Genomic DNA, 23,892 nt, shown 5'->3' with positions numbered 1-23,892 from the left:
GAACCTCTAAGGGATGCAGAAATCCACATGGGAGCGTATGAGGTTGCTTAGTCTTAGTACAAACCTCACACGTACCGATGAAATCCTTAACATCCTTACGTAAATCAGGCCACCAGAAATCTTTGGAGATTAAAGCATACGTCTTGCGAATGCCAGGATGCCCAGCTACCTTGCTGTTGTGGAAACACCGTAACACTTCCAGTTGGAGAGCAGGAGGAACGAAGTGTCTATCCCCAGGAGTCTGTTTAGGAGCTAGATGTTGTAACTTCATGATCTCAGCAAGCAACGGAGAATGAATCCTGAGATTCGTGTTAGCGATTATATTACATTTAGGAACTATCGAGGAAAGAACTGGCTCAGCTATAGTGGACGGTTCATATTGGCGAGATAAAGCATCGGCTTTAGAGTTCTTAGAACCAGGTCTATAAGTAAGCACATAATTGAAGTGAGTCAGGAATAAGGACCAACGAGCTTGCCTGGCGGATAGGCGCTTAGCCTCCCCAATATAGGACAAGTTCTTGTGGTCCGTTAGAATCGTAACAGGATGTAAGGTCCCTTCTAATAAATGTCTCCACTCCTTTAGAGCCATAATGACCGCTAACAGTTCCCTGTCACCGATGTCATATCTGCTTTCAGGGCCAGATAGTTTCTTAGAGAAAAAACCACAAGGGTGTAACGGTTTGTCCACCCCTAACCTTTGTGACAGAACAGCACCTACTCCCGTCTCAGAGGCATCGACCTCGAGTAGGAACGGCAGAGTCGTATCAGGATGGACTAAAATTGGGGCAGAAGCAAAAAGTTCCTTGAGAGTCTTGAAAGCAACAAGGGCCTTAGTAGACCAGGTCTTAGTATCAGCCCCTTGTTTGGTCATATTGGTAATAGGCGCAATAATAGAAGAGTAACCCTTAATAAAGCGCCTATAATAATTAGAGAAACCAATAAACCTCTGGATCGCCTTGAGTCCCTTAGGCAATGGCCAATCTAAAATAGATTGGAGTTTGTCAGGATCCATCTTAAAGCCTTCCCCAGAAATCACGTAACCAAGAAAGTCTATCTGAGACTGGTCAAAACTGCATTTCTCCAATTTACAGTATAAGCCATGTTGCAGAAGTTTGTGCAATACCTTTCTGACTTGTCTGTGGTGGGTCTCAATGTCCCTAGAGTGTATAAGTATGTCATCCAGGTATACAATAACACAATCATGTTGAAACTCCCTAAGAACTTCATTAATCAAATCCTGAAATACTGCCGGAGCATTACAAAGACCAAATGGCATAACCGTGTATTCATAGTGACCATAACGGGTATTGAACGCTGTCATCCACTCGTGTCCATGCTGGATTCTCACCAAGTTATGCGCCCCTCTGAGATCTAACTTGGTGAAAATTTTAGAGCCCTTTAAACGATCAAACAGCTCGGTAATCAAAGGAATCGGATAGGCATTTCTGATGGTTATCTTATTCAAACCTCGGTAATCAATACAAGGTCTCAGAGTACCATCTTTCTTTTTAACAAAAAAAAAAACAGCCCCGGCGGGAGAAGAGGATCTCCTAATGAATCCTTTTTCTAGATTCTCACGAATATATTCCTCTAGAACTGAGTTCTCTTGAGTGGATAGAGGATATACATTGCCCCTCGGAGGCATAGTACCAGGTAGAAGCTTAATTTTACAATCAAATGACCTGTGTGGAGGTAAGGTATCAGCATTCTTCTTGTCGAATACTGCTTTTAAGTCCTGGTAGAGAAACGGTATCTGTCTCTCTGTAGACTGAGTGGAAGTACCTGCTGTGTTTATTACAGCCAATGGAGAAACCCTGCGTAAACACCTCTCCTGGCAGCCCTGACCCCATGAGAGTATCTCCCCTAACTCCCAATCGATAATAGGGTTATGACTTTTTAACCAAGGGTACCCCAGGACTATGGGGACAGAAGGGGACGAAATGAGCATAAGTGATAACTTTTCCTCGTGTAAGATACCAACAGTTAAGTTAACGGGTATGGTCTCACGGAAGATAACAGGCTCAAGTAAAGGTCTACCATCTATGGCCTCAACGGCCAAGGGTGTATCCCTTAACTGGGATGGGATAGTGTGTTTAGTAGCAAAGGCTTGGTCGATAAAATTCTCAGCAGCTCCGGAATCTATCAAAGCCATAGTCTTTAGTACTCCCTTCTCCCAAGTTAAAGAAACTGGTAGCAGAAGCCTGTGATCTTTATAATTATGAGTAGAGGACAAAATAGAAACACCCAAGGCCTGTCCTCTAGAGAAACTTAGGTGCGAGCGTTTCCCGAGCGATTAGGACAATTCAGGCGTAAGTGACCTCTGACTCCACAATACATGCATAATCCCTCTCTTCTCCTGTACTGTCTCTCTTCTTCTGAGAGGCGAGTATTGCCTATCTGCATAGGTTCAGGAAACAGTGAGGTAGTGGAATCAGGGCTTTGAAATGCGGGAGCTAATTTAAAGGAAGGTCTAAGGTTCCTCTCTCGAGTGTTTTGTCTCTCTCTTAAACGCTCATCAATACGAGAAATGAACGAAATTAAATCCTCCAAATTTTCAGGGAGTTCTCTAGTAGCAACCTCATCAAGGATTACGTCTGATAGCCCGTTCAAAAATACATCTATATAAGCCTGCTCATTCCACTTAACTTCTGACGCCAGAGTCCTGAACTCTAGTGCATAATCCACAAGTGTTCGGTTCTCCTGTCTCAGGCGCAACACTAATCTGGCTGCATTGACCTTTCTACCAGGGGGGTCAAACGTTCTTCTAAAGGCAGCTACAAAGGCATTATAATTATATACTAACGGGTTATCGTTCTCCCATAGTGGGTTGGCCCATCTCAGAGCTTTCTCAATGAGTAAGGTGATAATAAATCCAACCTTTGCCCTATCTGTAGGATAGGAACGAGGTTGCAACTCAAAGTGGATACTAATCTGGTTTAAAAAACCACGACACTTCTCAGGTGAACCACCATAACGTACTGGTGGGGTAATGCGGGAGGAGGCACCTACAGTGGCTACCTCTAGGCCAGAACTTACAGGAGAGATAGAAGTAGTACGTGTCTCCTCTGGTGGATTATTGGCACGAGATAATAACGCCTGTAGCGCTAGGGCCATTTGATCCATTCTGTGTTCCATGGCTTCGAACCTAGGATCAGAGGTACCAAGCTGACCGTTTGTACTTGCAGGATCCATTGGCCCTGTCGTAATGTCAGGATCGGGACAGGGATCCAACACGCAGAGTACAAACAGGTACAGGATACGTATACCGGACCTTAGAATGGCCGGACTAACGTACGGAGAATATAGAGAATGGTCAGAGACAAGCCGAGGTCGAGGGAACGAGAGGACAGGTAAGCGAGGAACAAGCCGGGTCAAGGATAACAGAGGTAAACAGAGTAAGTCAAACAAGCCGGGTCGGAACCAAAGGGATAACTGAAAATACCAGAGCACTGTGTGACTAGGCAGGCTAGAACCACGACAGGGCAATGAGCAAATGAGAGAAGCACTGTTAAATACCCTGGCTCAGAAGGGTAGACACGCCTCCGACGAGTCCTGATTAGTCTCCACACAATTGAGTGACAGGTCGTTCCGGGTTGGCGTCGTGACGTCGACTTCCGGACGTCATGCTACAAAAGGAAGTGACTCCCTCGCGGCCGGCGTTTATGTGACCGGGTGGACCGCGAGGAACAGGGGAAACAGACCGTCCGGATGGATAGACGTCTAAGTCTCTACCTCTCCCAGAGGTAGAGACTTCTGGTACCCTGACATGTCTATAATATCCAAAAAGCACTCAGCTTAATGGTTTGGATTTTCCACCGAGGTACAATTTTGACCGGCCAACCACGTAGAAGCCCAAAGGAGTTCCAGGGAAATCGTGGCCACTGCCGGTCTAAGTCAAGGGGTTTTATAAGAAAAACATACATAATATGCAACCGCTTTTATGTGTGGAATGCTTCCCCAATCGGTAGTTTATATCTCCAGAACGCCGTTTGTTTAGTTGGTGGCGAACTTGATCGGCAACAGTTCCATATTCACCGGTGTTCGTGGGAGTGCTTAACCGAAATAAGTTCCAGGCACTCGACGAGCAGGAAAAAAAAATAGAGGAACAGCGCTACAGTACTGATCACAGGGGAGCAGGTACCTCTGCCTGTGTTCGGGAGACAAAATGGCCACCATCCATTCTGTCAGTCTCGTCCGTTTGGTATATAAAAAAGGCAGCCACCCAGGGGAGCCTTTTAGTGATAGATTACGTTATGGTTTTGCACAGGATACTTTGTATTCCACGTTCTAATTAGATGTTGGGGTGGGAACCGAACCAGTGGAATTTTGTATGAACAAACAAACTGGGGAAAACTATTACAACCAAACCAGTCTGTGTTTGTCAAATGGTTGATTGTTTAATATCATTACCACTTGGGTAATTACCCGATCCCAGCGTGTTGTCCAACTGAATGTCTAAGGGTGACTATGGGTTTGGGGACCCCTAGTCACTTTTATATTTTTTTTATATTTTTTTATATTTAGCCCACACCTGCCGCTCATGGGTGGGGGCTGGAGGGGGAGACAATAGGTCACCCCCTTTTGTTACTTAGGGCCCCCACCCGCTGCTCATGGGAGGAGGCCGTGGGGAGACAATAGGTTTCTTTTTTTTACTTTTGGCCCCCATCCGCCGCTCATTGGTTGGGTTGGCCAGGGGGAGACAATAGGTTAATCTCTATTGATCATTAGGGCCCCCACCCACCGCTCATGGGTGGGGGCTGGGGGAGACATTAGGTCCCCCCCATTATTTATTTAATCAAAATGTCCGCCCACCGATCATGGGTGGGGACACTATATTAATAGACTGAAAAAGTAGCTAATTAGATTAGTAACATAGCCATGTGTTAGGAATAGCCCTAAAAGGCTATGTTACTGATCTAAATAGCTACTTTTTCATATTGCAACATTGTTATTGTTTTTGCTATAACTATTGTTTACACGTAATCTTACCGTAGCTACCCTACTGCTGAACCCACCCTGCTATGCCAATTGAGGAATTACACAGACACTTGGTAGAAAAGCACTTCTGACAAGTGCATCGCCACATTATCTTTTGGACTTGTTTTACTATGTGGACTTATTTGCTCTACTTAAAACTTTGTTCTATATATTTGTTTATTGTAAGGACATGAAGGGGTGCTGCCCTGCGACAGCACTGTCCCTTTAAATGTGGGAACCAACTTAGCAGAGAAATAATGCAAGGACACGATGAATGGAGCAATTAAGAAAATGTATTAAAGAAAACTAAAGGATATATATACAAAACAAAATATGTACAATGCCACAAATATATAAATATATACAAGAAATCAATATAAATACAATAGAGCAGACAGAGTACACGTGATAGTCCTTAGGCATAAGTAAAGGCCTTAGGCAGGATAGTGCAGCCACCACAGAATATAAGTGGGGCACAGATCCTAAGCCACCAAGCACTAAATAAAAACACCAAGGAGCAAAGCCCAAAGCAGGTCACGTGAAAATAAGGCAGCAAGGTCAGAATCACTGGAAATGGAGTTTAGACTGGAACGGGAGGCACAGGACACAGGACCAGGCAGAGACGAGAACACAGGACCATAAGGACATCGGAACAGGAACACAGGATCAGGATACACAGGATACAAGATCCTGTGGCATATTAACTAAGGACTGTCGCGACATTTATCTACTCTGTACCATATACTGTATATATCAAAATTGTGATGCTACCCCTAGTTCTCCCCCCTTTTTCTGCAGTTTACACAAATACCCGCTTGTCCCTATGGGTCACTTTCTCCTTTCCCAGGCAGGCATACATATACCAATCAATATATGTATTTCACCCGCTAGGCAGATATGCTCGGTACCCCTTGCATAAGTTCCCCACCTGCTACTGTGACTAAAATCACAGCCCGACATATTTACTAAACTATTAACTAAGGAGCATCAAGGATATCTCCTACTAAGAGCAGCATCAGGATCTGAGACATGTAAATATATAGAAGTATTTATGGTTATTGGAAGTTTTCTTCAGGTTTCTAAATGTTTTATATTGCTTATATTGTTTTTAAAGTTTGTTTATATATATATTGTATCCAACCAGCTCACTTAATATTATATTATATTATATTAATAGCACGGTCCTCTAAAAACCCAAAATAGTATTGCTATTAGGGTTTTTCCATTATCTAAAATCACATGTATTGCTACAAAAACTGAAAATATTAGAACTCTGAGACCAGGCAAAAGCTTAGAGAAACTCAGTAGCTTACCCTCAGTGAGTTCTTTCCCAGGTCTCAAAAAATTTTTTGCTCACTTGGGCCATTACGAAGAGAACCTAAACAATGTGCATTTCAGACTGATTACACCCATAAGGGCAGTCAAGAACTGAAATTATGTCAAGCTCTCTCTGCATGAGAGATACAAAAACTCTGGAAAGCTGAAAAGATGAATGTTTTGTTTTTTTAATGAAAGTTATTTGAATGCAGATAGTGGCAATATCTATTTAGTGGGAAGTAAGAAAGACAGATATATTTGCTACAGAATTATGTGGTTTTTTTTTGCATTACAGTTGATTTAATATTGAACTTATTCATTAAAAATGTAATTATTTAAATATCATTTTACTACACTATTTCATTTTTTTAGTGTGGCAAGATATTTTTTAGTTTTGTATACCTTTAAATGGTGTGTCTGATCTGGGAATCATACGTTTAAGAGTGTAACACAAAACGCATGGGGTGGAATATTTTCTTCCTGCTGTGCATGTTGTAACTCTGTGGCTGAACATTTTAAATGAAGGAAATAGAGTATCAAGTAATTTTTTTTTTCCATTTGACTGGATACATTTGAAGTTTTATATCTAATGTCTCCATAGAGCCAGAGTTCGATTTACGTTTTTTTATACTGCAGCAAACAGGAAAATGTTTTGTTCTCACTTATCAGAACTAAATAGAATTGAGAAATAACAAAAACACAACATTTCTTTGAGGCCAAAACCTATCAAAGCCACATGTTGTGGTTGGGCCCATAGTGTCCATTTACTATAGAGTTGATGTTATAAGGCTTTTTGATACATGATGCCTATTCAAAAGAAGGGATTAAAACATTGTATTATCGGGGGAGGGGCCTGACACTTATGGCGACAAGCATAGGCGTGCGCAGCCTATTGCATTAGGGTGTGCACCCTAAAGCACAAGCACACGCCTATGTATGTATGTATACACATATATATATATATATACTCACACACACACACATACATACACTGCTGTGTGTGTATGTGTGCTGTGTGAGGGTGGTGTGAGGGTGCTGTTAGTGTGATGTGTGTGTGAGGGTGCTGGTAGTTTTCTATGTGGGTGAGGGTGTTTGTGTCTGTGTTTGTGAGGGTGCTGTTAGTGTACTGTGTGTGAGGATGCTGTTTGTGTGTGAGGGTGCTGTTTGTGTGCTGTGTGTGAGGGTGCTGTTTGTGTGCTGTGTGTGTGTGTTTTGTTAGGGTCCTGTTAGTGTGCTGTGTGGAGGTGGTGTGTGTGTGGGTGTCGTGTGCTGTGTGAGGGTGCTGTGTGTGTGCTGTGTGTGGGTATTGTGTGTTTGTGAGAGTACTGTTAGTGTGCTGTGTGTGAGTGTGCTGTGTTTGTGAGTGTGCTGTTTTTGTGTTTGTGAGGATGCTGTTAGTGTACTGTGTGTGTGTGGGTGCTGTGTGGGTGCTGTGGGTGTGTGCTGTGTGTTTGGGTGATTTGTGGGGGTGGAGGTGGGGGCAGATTAGTTAATACATATCCCCCCTCCCTTCTTACCTTATGTAGGGAGGGGGATTTGTGTTGCTGCTGCCTGTCCTGGTGATCATTAAATTTAAAGTTCACTTTAAATTCTCACTTGGGTGAAATATAATTATTTGTGCTTCTACTCAACACCATTAAAAATGGTGAGTTGCTATGTAGGTCTTTCCAGCCTCATGCAACCACAGAAGCTTTTTAGCAAGTTGTCTCACCATGTCATTAAATGAGATACATAGTTTAACTCCTATAAAGCCTCAGACATAATCTCACTTAGTATTATAAAAAGTTATAGTCCTGCAGGGGCAAGCAACTTCTGGCACAGCTAAACAACTCTTATCTATGCCGTGACTGTAGCATTGAGCTACTTCTGGCTGTTTAAAAACCGCAGAAAGAATTTGTGCAGTAGAGAGAATAAGGTATAGGTAGCATGATCCACCAGGCAGTAAGGTAATAGAAAATAAGACTCATGCGCTGAAATAATAGGAGGATCATGTACGTCAGGGGATGGCCCCCACCTCGAAGGAAAAGGAGTAAGCTGCCAGGCCATTTCCACTTCCCCCTTTTTGGGGGTTTTGGGAGTCTGGATTCTTGCCGACCATAATAGTTGCTGTTGTTGTTTAATCTTGTAAATAAAATAACCCTCCCTGCCTCTCTTGTGAAGTCAACAAGTGGGGGGAATATAATTTATCATTCCAAACATTCTGTCCCCCTGAATTATTTACATAACATATCCCCCCCCCCTTCTTACCTTATGTAGGGAGGGGGATTTGTGTTGCTGCTGCCTTCCCTGGTGGTCCAGTGGAGAGTGAACTGTAGCCTGTGGGGCTAGAGTTCACTCTCGCGAGATCTGAGCGTTGCTGCAGCAATTCTCAGATCTCGCGAGAGGAACCCGGCTGAGCTGCTGGATAGCGCTCCCCGGGTCCTCTCCTGCCTCCCTCCCTGCTGCTGTGGGCCGGTGAGGGAGATCTTTGATCTCCCCACCGGCCCATGGAGGCTTAGAGCAGAGCCAGCGCTCAGATAGCGCCGGCTCTGCATGAGCCGACAGGGGAAATCCTGAGATCTCCCCTGCCAGTCTCAATCCATAGGCGTGCTGCAGGGATTAGGGTGTGCCCAGGCACACCCGGCACACCCCATGCGCACGCCTATGGCGGCAAGACGTGTTCTGTTTGAGCCTTCTCGTCAGCCTAGTTTTTAGCCCTTTCATGCTTCAATTCTGTACCCGATGGGAAGCTACCAGAGCCCTGACCTGGCCAGTCCAATCGAGAGTTGAGCGTGCTGCAGCAACTACAGGAGGTGATAGTGCGGCCTAGCAGCATAGTTGGATGGGAGAGGCATGAGCTCTTCTAGTCTGGAAAGTTTGGGACACACACTGAATAATTCTGTTGCCCTGTTTCCTCCCTCCCACCCCCCCACTGTGGACTGGTGGGGGGGTTATCCCGGTCCCCATGAAGCAAAGCCTTACCTCATAATCACTCCTGGGTGGTAGCAGTGACAAAGGCTCCCTCCAAAATGGCCACCAATGGCTGCCGTTGAACCTGCAGAGAAGGTGAATCTGTTGTGACATTCTGATTGTGACATGGTGGTGCCCACATGGTGAACAGCCCCTGCTTATACCCCGAGGGATACACTGAACGCATTCAACCTGATTTGTGACCGCTTCTGGAAAATTCTGGAGGAAAGGCAGAAGGCACAACAGCATCTGCTCTCGCCCCACTATGCATTGCAGCAACATTTGTTTGACACAGGATCTAGGCCTGCTCCAGCTAAGAGTGTTGTGCTGATTGTCCAGAGACCTTTACCGCTGATCTACTCAGGGAGGGTTTCTGGGGATGTAACTCCATTGCATCATCTCCACTGTGTTGAAGCCTACACGTGGTTGCTCATGAAAGGTACTGTGCCCATGCTTACCTATCATTCTGGTGGCTGTCTACTTGCAGTCTTCGGGCAATGCACCTTACTGTGTGACAATGGGATTCAGTGGGCTTTCTGGGGGTTCTGCGGAGACTTTCCCCATAACTGGGAGTAGGTTGATATCCAGAAGTTTGGTCCTTAAGGGGTTAAGCCAATATCTCTCTACTCAATTTAGTGCCCACTGAGACAGAGCCACTCAGCACTTATTTGATACCTACTATATGATTTTTGGCTCTTCTATCTAGTTAGACAAATTGCTGTGTGTTTCTTATCACTGTAGTCTTACCTATATAACATATGGCTTACTGTGTTGAGTTCTTTTGCAGAAGCATGTTTCATGCCTGCATTTATTCTCACACAAAAAAGAGGTTGTAATCAATATACTGAATTCTCATACTGTTGTATTTTGACTTGTATTTACTCAATTCACAGAGAGCATAGAATGGGAAAAGTAGAATGAGGAATAGACAGAAACAAAAATGTATCTGGTGTGTCTGATGGTCACCAATCTTTGTAAGTAGGCCCCAGCAGGGCCATTTTTAGAAATTAAAACAACATTTCAGGCATCTCTAAGCAATAGAAACTATCATAATCAAAGGGTGGGACCTAATATGCTGATTTTGCTTGAAAATGGGGTTTAACCCCTTAAGGACACATGACATGTGTGACATGTCATGAGTCCCTTTTATTCCAGAAGTTTGGTCCTTAAGGAGTTAAAAGACCATTATCCAAAACAGGACAGTTCATGCACCTGAGGAAGACGCAAAGGAGCATTGAAACGCGTTGTGGTTTTTGGATTATGTGTTAAATGCCTTTTTCCTGTATCCTGGAACAACTGTGGACAGGGATACCTTCCTATGACAGTGGACAACTTATATCACACCAAGGCTATACTACCTGAGACAATTACTTTTAGCAGGCTCTATAAAAATGTGAGTGTGATACCAACTATATATTTTATATTAAATTTTCCACATTATTGCATACTATTGGGTTGCCCTATAAGATTTTTTTTTCCTTTCTTGTGGCTCCTTTTAGCTAATTTTATGGTACAGTATTTTATATCTCTTATCACCTGGTGCACACATACAAGTGGTGTATATTACACAGTGTGACACATTCTGGAGGGTTTACATATTGTTATGTTCCTTTGTTTTTGCACTGTTCACTACCTATTGTTTATTGTATTTAATGTAACAGTGGAATTATCATGTTTTATTCCACAGTATTAACCAGCTGCACTTTATTTTAGTGCCAAGTATTACACACATATACACTTTATTCTAGCCACTACAACTGGCTGTAGCAGTAATGGTGTTGCAGGTGCTCTCCCAGAGTAAGTAATAAAACTGTTTGATTGGTTTAAAAGCGTACCTTGGTCCACAGGCTGCCCGTGCCATCGATACGCTGCATAGAGATGGACCTTGTATACATATTTTGGTTACTTCATGACACCGATATTGCACTCTAGGATTTTCTTTTCCCTTTTCCCAAACAATTTGGTGAGTAAACAATATTGCAATCCTTTATTATATTGAAATATATACTTTGTTGCCTTAATGGTATTTACAACATAGCCATAAGACTAGTATACAGTCGGCGAATCCCAGAATTCTTTCATGCATTCAGTATAAGGTTTAGCTTCCAAGCCTCATACACTGTATAGATATACAGTATCCAGATAATCATTATGTGAATAGATTCAGACAGCTATACTCACATATTTATCCATAATGTCACTACCCCATTGAACAATGCATTGTTTTTAAACTTTGGATTTTGCATGTATATATTCATATTTTATTTATTATTCCTTGTTTAGCATGTGGATGATACAACCACCTCCTGAATAGGGGTGAACTATCCCCCCTATGGCTCTGCTTGCTGCACTTGATGCGTCCTATATTTCCATGGTAACCCAAAAGTTCCGACTGCGGCAGGACCCATGCAAACTCCTTATACTTCGTATGTGTGTACCAGCGTTCCCCACGGTAACCAGCTGGAATGCAGAGACAGCAGAGAGTGGTGTAATGATACACACTGAACAGTACCGGGTCAGTTTTACCCACGCATTGGAGACACCTGCGGGCAACAACCTTGTTTTATTTTTTCACCCTTTCAAAAAGTCCTTGGAGTCCTTGCTATCATATATAACCAAGTAGCATAGAGATAGCACTCCCAGGACTCCAAAGGTAATAAAAGTAAAACTTAACTTTTATTTTCTTCAATTAAGAGATCAAAATTTCAGTTTGTCACCCAAACTTTCATCCAGATAAAATAACATCTTAAAAGACAATTTGCACCCACCACCAATATACAATTACCAAATAAGTGAAGGGATACTGTCTGAGACAAACTTAGTTGGAGCCAGAATGGATGATTGACCCTGATTACATCATCACGTTGCGTCCGGTGTCATGATGTCATCAGAGGTGACGCCAAGTATGTTCTAGGGGTTAGGAATTTCTTACATTGCATTTATTTCTTTATTGGAACATTATGTTTACCTAACAGTCGCAGATATGATTCCATGTATGTGGTGGTACTATTTTCCACTTGAAGCACTGGTTACCCTATGAGATTGCTCACCCTTGGGGATAGGCTTCTCCATCTCCCCAGATTTTGTCTTCATCTGCTCCTTATAGCTTTACTTAACACACTTGCGGGCTTGGTATTTTTCTGTATAACTGTATATAATTAACACTGTTTTGTGGTAGCTTAACATCTATGGTGATGGTATGTTGCAACACACTATTGTTTAGAATTTACTATATGTAATGTTTGACATGACTGAGTTTTTCCAACATCTGCAGTATTGCTACTTTTCCTGCAATATTTGCTGGTCACTATATGAGTATTTGCTATGTTGGTTCCGATTGCTGAGAGTTGGAGTGTTGCCTGTTATAGTTGGTGGATATAGCCACCATACGGATCTTTATTTATGCATTTTGTCTTTGTTTTACCCTTTATATTCTATTTTCCTTATTGGATGCTATGATCTGGTATTCAATATGTATGAATGTATATTTGTAAGCTCAGTTTGGTAATATAGGCATCTACTACTGGCGTTGGACTCTGAAGTCAGTCTGCATAGATTTTTTTTCCGATTATTTTTAAAGATTGTTTTCAGACCTATGGTTTGCTGCTTGAATATATATTTGTTGTTGCTGTTTGTGCTAGGATCAGGACCATTCAACTAAGCTTTTCGGGAACACGTTTCCACCTCCTTATAGGTGTTGATTTCCTTGTAGTTTTGCTTTTCTGGATGTATTTATATGCTAGCAGCTGTATTTCAGGTGGTATACAGCTGGAATAACAATTAATGGATCTATTTAACTATATTCTTTCCTTGTTGTTCCTTCCTATCTAGCCCACCCAGCTTTAGTTATTATTTTTTTTTTAATATGGGTACTCTCTGGGATACTACATGTGCAGCAGGGATCATTCCCTTCTCTTCACAGATTGTTGCCATAGTAAACATAGCCTGCATGGTGTTTAGATACACAGAATGTACTTGGCATCCGGTTTCCTCAAGATTTTCTCAGACAGTATCCCTTCACTTATTGGGTAAGTGTATATTGGTGGTGGGTATATATATTTGGGTGACTAACTGAAATGTTGATCTCTTAATTGAAGAAAATAAAAGTTAAGTTTTACTTTAAATACCTTTGGAGTCCTGGGAATGCTATTTCTATGCTGCTTGGTTACATTGATGCTGACAAGCATCGGGCAAAGACACCAGTAAGTTCGATATCTAAGAAGGTTAATCTGGTGGTGGGGCCTACTGTCTTGTTTTTGGCCACTGGTACTCCTAACATCTTGAATCATGCTACTGTTATGTTGATGCTATGATATGTGCCAGGTTTTTCTATTGTCAGGAAGTCATCCAGATAGTGAATAATTACTGGACAACTGCCGATATTTAGTAGTAGCTAGCAAAGTGTTTCTGCGAACAGATCAAACAATTTAGGGCTGTTTTTGGCCCCGAATGTCAGACAGTTAGCAAAGTAGTATAGCCCTTTCAACCTTACACCATGCAAATGCCATAGAGACGTGTGCAAAGGGAGCAGCTTGAAATGTTGATTTTCCCGAGCCAAGCCACTACCTCTGCTTCCAGTATGGCTTGTATGGCGTTGTCAACTGTAGCGTATTGTAACAAAAGGTCTGCAGATGGTATGAGCGAGTTTAAACTTGGTGTGGTGCTAGAATGAGGGGCTGACATGTCAATGATTAAACTTGCTTTATTGTTATACTTTCCCAGTGCAATTCCTATTGGGTTGGTTCTCCAGCAAGTGAATGGTGGTTGTATGAATGGCCCTAACATGAAACCATTCCCCACTTCGGCTTGCAGCAGTTTGTCTACAGTTGTAGGGTCAGTTCTGGCTGTTTGTAGGTTTTTGCCTTCTACCGTACCTGATGCTAGTGCTAGCAGCCCAGTGTGAATCCCCTCCGTGAAACCCGTGATCAAAAATTGCACTAAGTGTTTGGATGAATGTGAATTAATTACTTCCGTCAGTCATTTCTTGGGGAACAGGCGGTTAGGGCACATTGTCTTAGCATGAGCTCTGAGGCAAATGGAGCAGACATGTAACAATCTGCAGGTGCTAAAGCTGCCGCCGCCCGCGTTGAAATTATTACATATCTGCGCCTTCCCCAAGAAGACTATTGGTCTACCTAGTTTGTCTTTAAGTGTTCTCTGGTCAGCGTTGCTGGTACTAGGAACTGCGTAGCTTGTCGTTGGTAGACTGGGTTCGTTTGGGCACGTTGGTGGCATGGGAGTTGGACGAGCAAATGGCACAAGACGGTGGTATGAGCCCGGCAAAATGGTGGCAAAAAGGTTTGGTATATAAGTGTCTCCAGCCTGTTCTGATATTGAATTGCACCAAAGCTGCAGCTGCTTTGGCTGAAAACGACTTATGATACTCAAAATATGTATGACCACCGTACTTGTGTCCCAGGTCCACCAACTTGTGTAAATACAAATCCAGTTCCTATGTTGGGTAAAACTGGTGCATACCACATCTCTATATATCCTGAAGGCTAGGACTAACTTGGGTATTGTTAGCTTTTACTTAGTCTGGGATCTCTAGCTTTCATTACTACCGCCAAGTCCCCATAGTTATAGGTCTTATTTTCCACCACATCCTGTGACGCTATTAATAGGGAGATTAGGTTGACATCTTTCCCCTCTAAAATGTCCTTCCTAATGTTAGGAGGTACCAAGTGTGCTGGTGTGACGATGTGGGTGATAGGATTCTGTGTGATTTGCTCCCCTGCTACATTACCCTGTGCTGCTATGTGTTCAATTGCTAGAGTAAGGTTGATATCTGGGGCCACAATAACCGGCTCAGGTGCTTCCAGTCTGTCCATTGCTAATGGACATCTGATATTGCTCATGGACGCCAGGATAGATGTCATAGTGGCTTGCAGCCCTGCCAAGGTTTCATTCACATTGTCCTGTGAGCTGGTTCCTGGTTGAGGGTTATCAGAGTTTGTCATCATAATCCTATACAGTTCTGCTTTCCTTGCTGTGGCAGGATATGGTACCCCCCTGCGTCTTAGTTCGGCAGCTATTTTTGAATTGTCCATGACCTCAACGAACAGGGGCTGTCTTGATTTTCGCCAGTTGCTAGGGCCGTCATTGGGGTGGGTGGCCTAGTGGGTGTGCTGAATGGGGAGACGTCATCTCCTATATCGGAGGCATGAGACATGCTATATAGAATGACAAAATGTTTGTTGCAAATTGTTAGCGAATTCTTGTAGATAAAGACGGTGGGTGAGGCCCTGCTAATTGTCAATTGATTGATAGAGGCTCTATCTATGCGTTTGACGTATGTCTGAGCCACCAAAGCGTTGTGGCAGGAAGATGGGCCTCTATTATCATATAGTAAGTATACTGGACATGACTGGTAAGGCCCTCTCTGTACTTTGGGTTGAGTACTGTGAAATTCTAACTACATAGAAACATAGAATGTGACGGCAGATAAGAACCATTCGGCCCATCTAGTCTGCCCAATTTTCTAAATACTTTCATTAGTTCCTGGCCTTATCTTATAGTTCGGATAGCCTTATGCCTTTCCCACGCATGCTTAAACTCCTTTACTGTGTTAACCTCTACCACTTCAGCTGGAAGGCTATTCCATGCATCCACTACCCTCTCAGTAAAGTAATACTTCCTGATATTATTTTTAAACCTTTGTCCCTTTAATTTAAGACTATGTCCTCTTGTTGTGGCAGTTTTTCTTCTTTTAAATATATCCTCCTTTACTGTGTTGATTCCCTTTATGTATTTAAATATTTCTATCATATCCCCCCTTTCTTGTCTTTCCTCCAAGCTATACATGTTGGACTGATGGGTGAATACCTCTGCGTAGAGAATGGTTGGTGCTCTCCTGGAAACTATTATACAATTATCTTAAGTAGTGCAATTCTTATCCCTAACTATTATTCTAGTGCCTATGTTGTATCGTATGTATGATTTTGATTTATACGTACCTGACGAGTGTGTCTTTAGGGTTGCTGTTGTACAGGTATATGCTTAGTTTGCTTGACCTATGATGAAAGGAATTATTTAAAAAATTCCTGCAATAGAAAAGAATCCCCTTTTTTATTTTGTATTACCTGTTCAGAGAACTAAGCGTTTGGGTCTATTTAATTCCTTCTTTAATAAGATATCATGCAGTGCTGTATAATTCACTGCCGATGCTATAGGCTTATTTAGCCTTGGTGATGAATATTTGACCTACAACGACATGATAAAACATGTGTAATATTCCTGTTTGGGCTATGATTGTCTATTTTGTTTGATTATGTGTGTTATTTACTAGGTCAGATTTGTTTGTTGTGCCAACCGCCTGACATAGCCTAGGAATTAACATACCGTGTTTTACAGTCAATCCCTTGTGCTGGGATGCTTGTCTGCTGAAATTGAGAGCAAATCCGAAATCCTGTAAAGATATGACAAAAAGGTTTTAACTTACTTTGTCTAACTGGATATTTGACGTTCTTCTTACCCGTATGGTGCTGTCATTAACATAATTTAAGTAAGACCTCTTGCCCACGTACTTTAATACCGCTTTAACCACAACTCAACGTTGTTTTAACATGTTATCACTTTAAGTTGTTATCTATTATAAATAATTATACTTCTCTAACTGAGCCCCCCCCCCACTTTTTTTTTTTTATTAGTTTAACATTTTCCCCATGGAATAAACACTTTAACCGATATACTGCTAGTTATATTACAATAATGTTGAACACATATTATACATGCATCTGAGTGTTATATTTCAATGCGTCCGTAGGTGGCAGTATTGGCTTTGCATGTGTTTTTCTATGAGAAGGAACATTTTGTAACGATTCGTGTCTTCATATTTTATAAAGTGATTCGTTTGTTTGACCTCGTTTGGTTTGTGCGAGTTTAAACCAATGTTATGTCATTCGTGTGTTATGACCGTCATTTGTGAGTTTTAACCGCTCGTGTCATTCGTATGATTTGTTGTTTGTATATTAATGAACCGTTCGTGTAGTTTGGTTTGTTCATGCATTTTTTATCTTTCCCACCCCTTAAGTTAGTTTGTGCGTTGCGTCAGTTCGTGAGTTTGTTCGTTCATACGTATGTTACTCGATTACCGGCTTGGTGACCCGGATGTGTGGTCCACTGCCCCGGAAGCTGTAGTGCCGTGGGAAGCTTTGTTGTGCTCGCGGTAGAATGGTTGGCTGTGAAAGCCTGTTTTGCGGTTGGGGACCCTGCTGGCGTGGCAAACGGGAACCTGGCTGGACTCGACTTTGATTAGAAATTCCTGTAGTTGAAACAGGAACCGGAAGTAACCAAGCACTGTCAGCAAGGTATTGAGGTAAGTTGAGAGTTTATATAGACCGGTTGCAACCCCTCTCACAACTCCAGGCTCCGCCTTCCCACATATATACAAACATGTATGTATGTATGTATATATACATATACTATAATATAATATAAATCATATTATATGTGTGTATATACCCTTTGGAATGATACAGATTTCTGCACAAATTGGTCATAAAATGTGATCTGATCATCATCTAAGTCACAACAATAGACAATCACAGTCTGCTTAAACTAATAACACACAAAGAATGAAATGTTGCCATGTTTTTATTGAACACACCATGTAAACATTCACAGTGCAGGTGGAAAAAGTATGTGAACCCTTGGATTCAATAACTGGTTGAACCTCCTTTGGCAGCAATAACTTCAACCAAACGTTTCCTGTAGTTGCTGATCAGACGTGCACAACGGTTAGGAGTAATTCTTGACCATTCCTCTTTACAGAACTGTTTCAGTTCAGCAATATTCTTGGGATGTTTGGTGTGAATCGCTTTCTTGAGGTCATGCCACAGCATCCCAATCAGGTTGAGGTCAGGACTCTTACTGGGCCTTCAGAAGGCCTATTTTCTTCTGTTTAAGCCATTCTGTTGTTGATTTACTTCTATGCTTTGGGTCATTGTCCTGTTGCAACACCTATCTTCTGTTGAGCTTCAGCTGGTAGACAGATGGCCTTAAGTTCTCCTGCAAAATGTCTTGATAAACTTCATTGATAGCAATCCGTTCAGGCCCTGACACAGCAAAGCAGCCCCAAACCATGATGCCCCCACCACCATACTTCACAGTTGGGATGAGGTTTTGATGTTGGTGTGCAGTGCCTCTTTTTCGCCACACATAGTGTTGTGTGTTTCTTCCAAACAACTCAACTTTGGTTTCATCTGTCCACAGAATATTTTGCCAGTACTGCTGTGGAACATCCAGGTGCTCTTGTGCAAACTGTAAACGTGCAGCAATGTTTTGTTTGAACAGCAGTGGCTTCCTCTGTGGTATCCTCCCATGAAATCCATTCTTGTTTAGTGTTTTACGTATTGTAGATTCGCTAACAGGGATGTTAGCATTTGCCAGTGACTTTTGTAAGTATTTAGCTGACACTCTAGGATTCTTCTTCACCTCATTGAGCAGTCTGTGCTGTGCTCTTGCAGTCATCTTTACAGGATGGCCACTCCTAGGGAGAGTAGCAGCAGTGCTGAACTTTCTCCATTTATAGACAATGTGTCTTACCATGGACTGATGAACAGCAAGGCTTTTGGAGATACTTTTATAACCCTTTCCAGCTTTATGCAAGTCAACAATTCTTAATCGTAGGTCTTCTGAGAGCTCTTTTGTGCGAGGCATCATTCACATCAGGCAATGCTTCTTGTGAAAAGCAAACCCAGAACTGGTGTCTGTTTTCTATAGGGAAGGGCAGCTGTAACCAACACCTCCAATCTCATCTCATTGATTGGACTCCAGTTGGCTGGCATCTCACTCCAATTAGCTCTTGGAGATGTCATTAGTCTAGGGGTTCACATACATTTTCCACCTGCACTGTGAATATTTACATGGTGTGTTCAATAAAAACATGGCAACATTTCATTATTTGTGTGTTATTAGTTTAAGCAGACTGTGATTGTCCATTGTTGTGACTTAGATGATGATCAGATCACATTTTATGACCAATTTGTGCAGAAATCCATATCATTCCAAAGGGTTCACATATTTTTTCTTTCAACTGTATATATATATATATATATATATATATATATATATATATATATATATATATATAATATGATCTAAGTACCTTTCATTTACTTTATGCACTTTTATTTAACTTTGCTTAACTTTTAAAGCTTTTTTTTTAGGCACTAGGATTACTGCCTGAGAGCTCAGAAAGGCCCCCTGCAGGCATTGCACAAGCCGGCTATTCCGGTCATGTGAACAGGAGGACCCCGCGATCACATGGCCCGGGAGGGCCGGATTGGGCAGTGGGGACCCCAGGGGCACGATCGCTGGCAGGGGAATGCCAGCGATCAGGTAAGTGGCGTTTTACTAAATTACATACCAGGTACGTCTCTGTAGGTGCTAGGGCTGTGTGTGTGTGTGTGTGTGTGTGAGGGGTGCTGTGTGTGTGTGTTAAGGTTGCATAGTGTGAGTGGTGCAGGGTGCAAATGTTTTGCAGACTGTCTTCACTCCTCTGGTCGGAGGAGCGCGGCAATGCTCCACACAGCTTGCTCGTGGGAGAAGCGATGTCTCTCCCCCCCTCTCTCCCTCATAACAAAGGGCCTTTAGGCCAGTGAGTTGGCCTGGGTACATGGCCTTGCTGTGGAACACCCATGTTTGTGGGGTCCCCTGCAGGGACGTCTTTCTGCTCTTGCAGAAAGACATCCCTGCAAAATCCCTGCCCCCTTTCTGAAAAATACCTGCACTCCCTTCACAAAAAACTTCCCCCTCTTACAAAACCCCTGCCTTTTCCCATTCTACAAAACTCCCTACTACAAAATCCCTGCACCCCCGTTCACAAAACCCCTGCACCCTCCTTCCATAAAACTCCTGCAGCCCCCTTTCATAAAAATGCTGCCCCCTCATATAAAACCCCTACCTTCTTCCATTCTACAAAAACCCTGTCCTGCCCCTTATACAAAACCTCTCCCTTATACAAAACTCCTGCCCTCACCCCTTATACAAAACGCTGCACCCCCTTCCATACAATTCATGCACTCCCTCTTCACATAAAACCCTGAACCCCTTCCATAAAATTCATGCACTACCCCTTCCCAAAAAACTCTGCACCCCTTTAATAAAATTAATGCACCTCCCCTTCACATAAAAACCCTGACACTTACATGTTCTACTTACAATTGATGATCACTCTGGAGAATGCTGCTCTCTGCTTGCTCTAGCCTCAATAAACTGCTGCTGCAGCACCACCCACACGTCTGAGCGGATCCTGAGCTACTGAAGATGCATGAAGGCGGACAAGCAACACATGTTGACTTCACGTCGGTGTATTGTGCGGCTCAACACTCCTCCCCGTCGCGGCTTGCACTATAATAATGGATAGGTGACAGATCATGACAATGGCACCCCCAGTGAGTGGCACCAGGGGCAGACTGCCTCCTTGTTCCCCTATTAGTATGCCACTGCTCTACTCTAATGTTAAAAGTCAGAATTCAGTAATTATTTTACATTGTGTTAAATTGTCTAACTACACTTCCCCTTTTCACTTTTTTCATTGATTTGGTATAACATTTTTTTCTATGATAATCACAATTAAAATATTTTTATTGAATGTATTTACTGTGTGTTTTGTTCTTGCAAATACCTTTAAAAATATATATTGGCTTAATAAATGTTATTTTTTTTAAATTAAAACGTTACTAATGAAGCATGGTTTATGAAATTGAGAATAGCCAATTGTTATCATACTGTGAAGACCTTGATCTATATAAATGTAATAGCCTTGGGATTGTGTTCTTCTCTTAATTGTGCACCATACGGCAAATTAAACTCTTTATATTTTTAATGTATGGGGAATTATCCATGTGATGAAGTTGTTTATTTTTATGTCCATCATTGAGAGCCCAATTTCTCCTTGAACATTTTGTGCTAGAAAAGTTGAAGGACAAACGATTTAAAGCATATGAAGCATATGAATACAAGAGGCAGCTAAATTAAATTACCATGCAGTTCTTTAAAAAAAAACTTAAATAACACGCAAGACATAATATTGGGTATACATTAGGCATTCCAGGTTGGTAACTTAACCTCTTAAGGGTCTAGCTAATTCTATGTATGTCATGACATGCAAGATATGACATTGGTCAGTAGGAAGTTAAAATGAAAAGTTATTATCTATAATGAGATGGCGCAAATAAGAGTGTAAAAACAAATACATACAGAGGTTATTCTAAGAATATAATTGATCAGAATATCTCAAAAAAGTAAATCCAATTTTACCTTTCAAAAATATGCTGCAGTCATTCTATATTCACTAGAGTGTGAATTTAAAATTTAGGCCAAATTAAATTAACTGGTTATTCCAGTTTGGCAATTATGCCGTTAAATGTGTGAATAATACTGTATTCATAATTCATATTCTATAATGAGTGACTATAGAAGAAATTATTTGCTCAATAGAAGTAGAGAAATAGTAGGGAAAAAATATACCGTATTTACTTGAATCTAATGCGCACCTCAATTTTTGAAACCTGGAAGATGAAAAATGTTTTTGCTGGTGAATGTAATGTGCATTTATACAAGAAGACACTACTATACAACATTGTGCTACAATGAAAATGTTCACTGCCATATACCATAGTAACATTGATGGTATTTCAATTTTAGTATTAAGTCTATTTTAATTTGCTTGTTTGAATTTGTGTGCTTGGATTTGTGTTTTTGAATTTGTCTGTTTTAATTTACTAGTTTTAATTCACTAGTTTGAATTAGCTGAAATGAAATTTGCCGGAAAATTTGAATTTTGCTTCAAATGTAATGTGCCATCGAATCTAATGCGCATTCAAATGTTGGAAACTTTATTGAAAAAGTTTATATTGATGACACTTATTATACAATACTGCATGATGTTGCTTTGACTGTGAGGATCTTCTCACATACTGCTCCATGTGGCTTGGAGGGGCAAGATTTTGAATTGTAATACCTTTTTGGTTTATGGGACCCTATCTCTGTGCAAGGCAGACCAGCATAACTATCTAAGGATGGTAACTGTGAACCCATTTCTTGCTCCATATACACTTACATGTGCTGTGTAAACAAAATACTAAATACTCACCTTGTTGGTTTTATGCTGCTTTTATTATAGCCACTGTAAATACTTTTGATCTATGTCCATATGTACTGTAATGTTTATGTGACCCACCTTTTCGTCCAGTTACTTATGAAACATATATATATATATATAAAACATACGTTTTAGCAGTTTGCTGGTGCATCAAAAAATGAAGCAGTGAGTGAAAGGCATAGTTAGGCATTGTTATCTGAATTGTTTACAAATGTAACATGGTGTGTGCATGCACCATCTAGGTGAGCACTTGGGAAATAGTGATGACAATATAGTGTCCTTTGAAATAAACTCAAAAAACCAAAAGCACATGGGGTATACTAAAACATATAATTTTAAAAAGGCCAATTTCAATAAGTTAAGGGAAGCTTTGCAATATATTGACTGGCATAAACTCTTTAGTGAAAAGAACACTGAGGATAAATGGATCATCTTCCAACAAATATTAGAAAGGTACATTTCTCAGTATGTACCATTGGGAAATAAATATAAAAGAAAAAATTAAAACCAATGTGGCTTAGTAGAGAAGTAAAACAATAGATTAATAATAAGAAAAGGGCATTTAAAGCATTTAAATCAAACAAATCAGATGCATCTTATAAATGATATAAGAAAGCAAATAATGTGTGCAAAAAGGCAATTAGACTTGCTAAACTTCAAAATGAAAAAATGATAGCTAAAGAGAGCAAAACCAACCCCAAAGCATTTTTTAAGTACATCAATTCTACATGAAAGTGTAGGAACACTAAAAACTGAAACAGGGGTGTTAGTTAATGAAGACCAGGAAAAGGCAGGAATTTAAAATAACTATTTCTCCTCCGTATATATTAAGGAAGAACCCATGGCAATAGATGTGCAAATGATTGCTACTAAAAACTTGCAGAATAATTGTAATTGGTTAACTCAAGACAAGGTGCTGCAGCAACTAAAGAAAGTTAATATAAACAAAACTCCAGGGCCTGACGCTATCCATCCACATGTACTTAAGAAACTAAGTGTAGAAATAAGTGAACCTCTGTTTTTAATCTTTCAAGATTCTTTTCTTTCAGGAAGTGCATAATGCATCTTGGACGTAAAAACCCAAGGGCCGAGTACAGAATATTTGATAGAGTCCTAACCTCAACATCTGAGGAAAGGGATTTAGGGGTGATTATTTCTGAGGACTTAAAGGTAGGCAGACAATGTAATAGAGCAGCAGGAAATGCTAGCAGAATGCTTGGTTGTATAGGGAGAGGTATTAGCAGTAGAAAGAGGGAAGTGCTCATGCCATTGTACAGAACACTGGTGAGACCTCACTTGGAGTACTGTACACAGTACTGGAGACCATATCTTCAGAAGGATATTGATACCTTAGAGAGAGTTCAAAGAAGGGCTACTAAACTGGTTCATGGATTGCAGGATAAAACCAGGAAAGGTTAAAGGATCTTAACATGTATAGCTTGGAGGAAAGACGAGACAGGGGGGATATGATAGAAACATTTAAATACATAAAGGGAATCAACACAGTAAAGGAGGAGACTATATTTAAAAGAAGAAAAACT

The sequence above is a fragment of the Pelobates fuscus genome, chromosome 3 (genome assembly GCF_036172605.1).
Source record: "Pelobates fuscus isolate aPelFus1 chromosome 3, aPelFus1.pri, whole genome shotgun sequence".
Lineage (NCBI taxonomy): Eukaryota > Metazoa > Chordata > Amphibia > Anura > Pelobatidae > Pelobates > Pelobates fuscus.
This window is presented reverse-complemented; position numbering follows the sequence as displayed.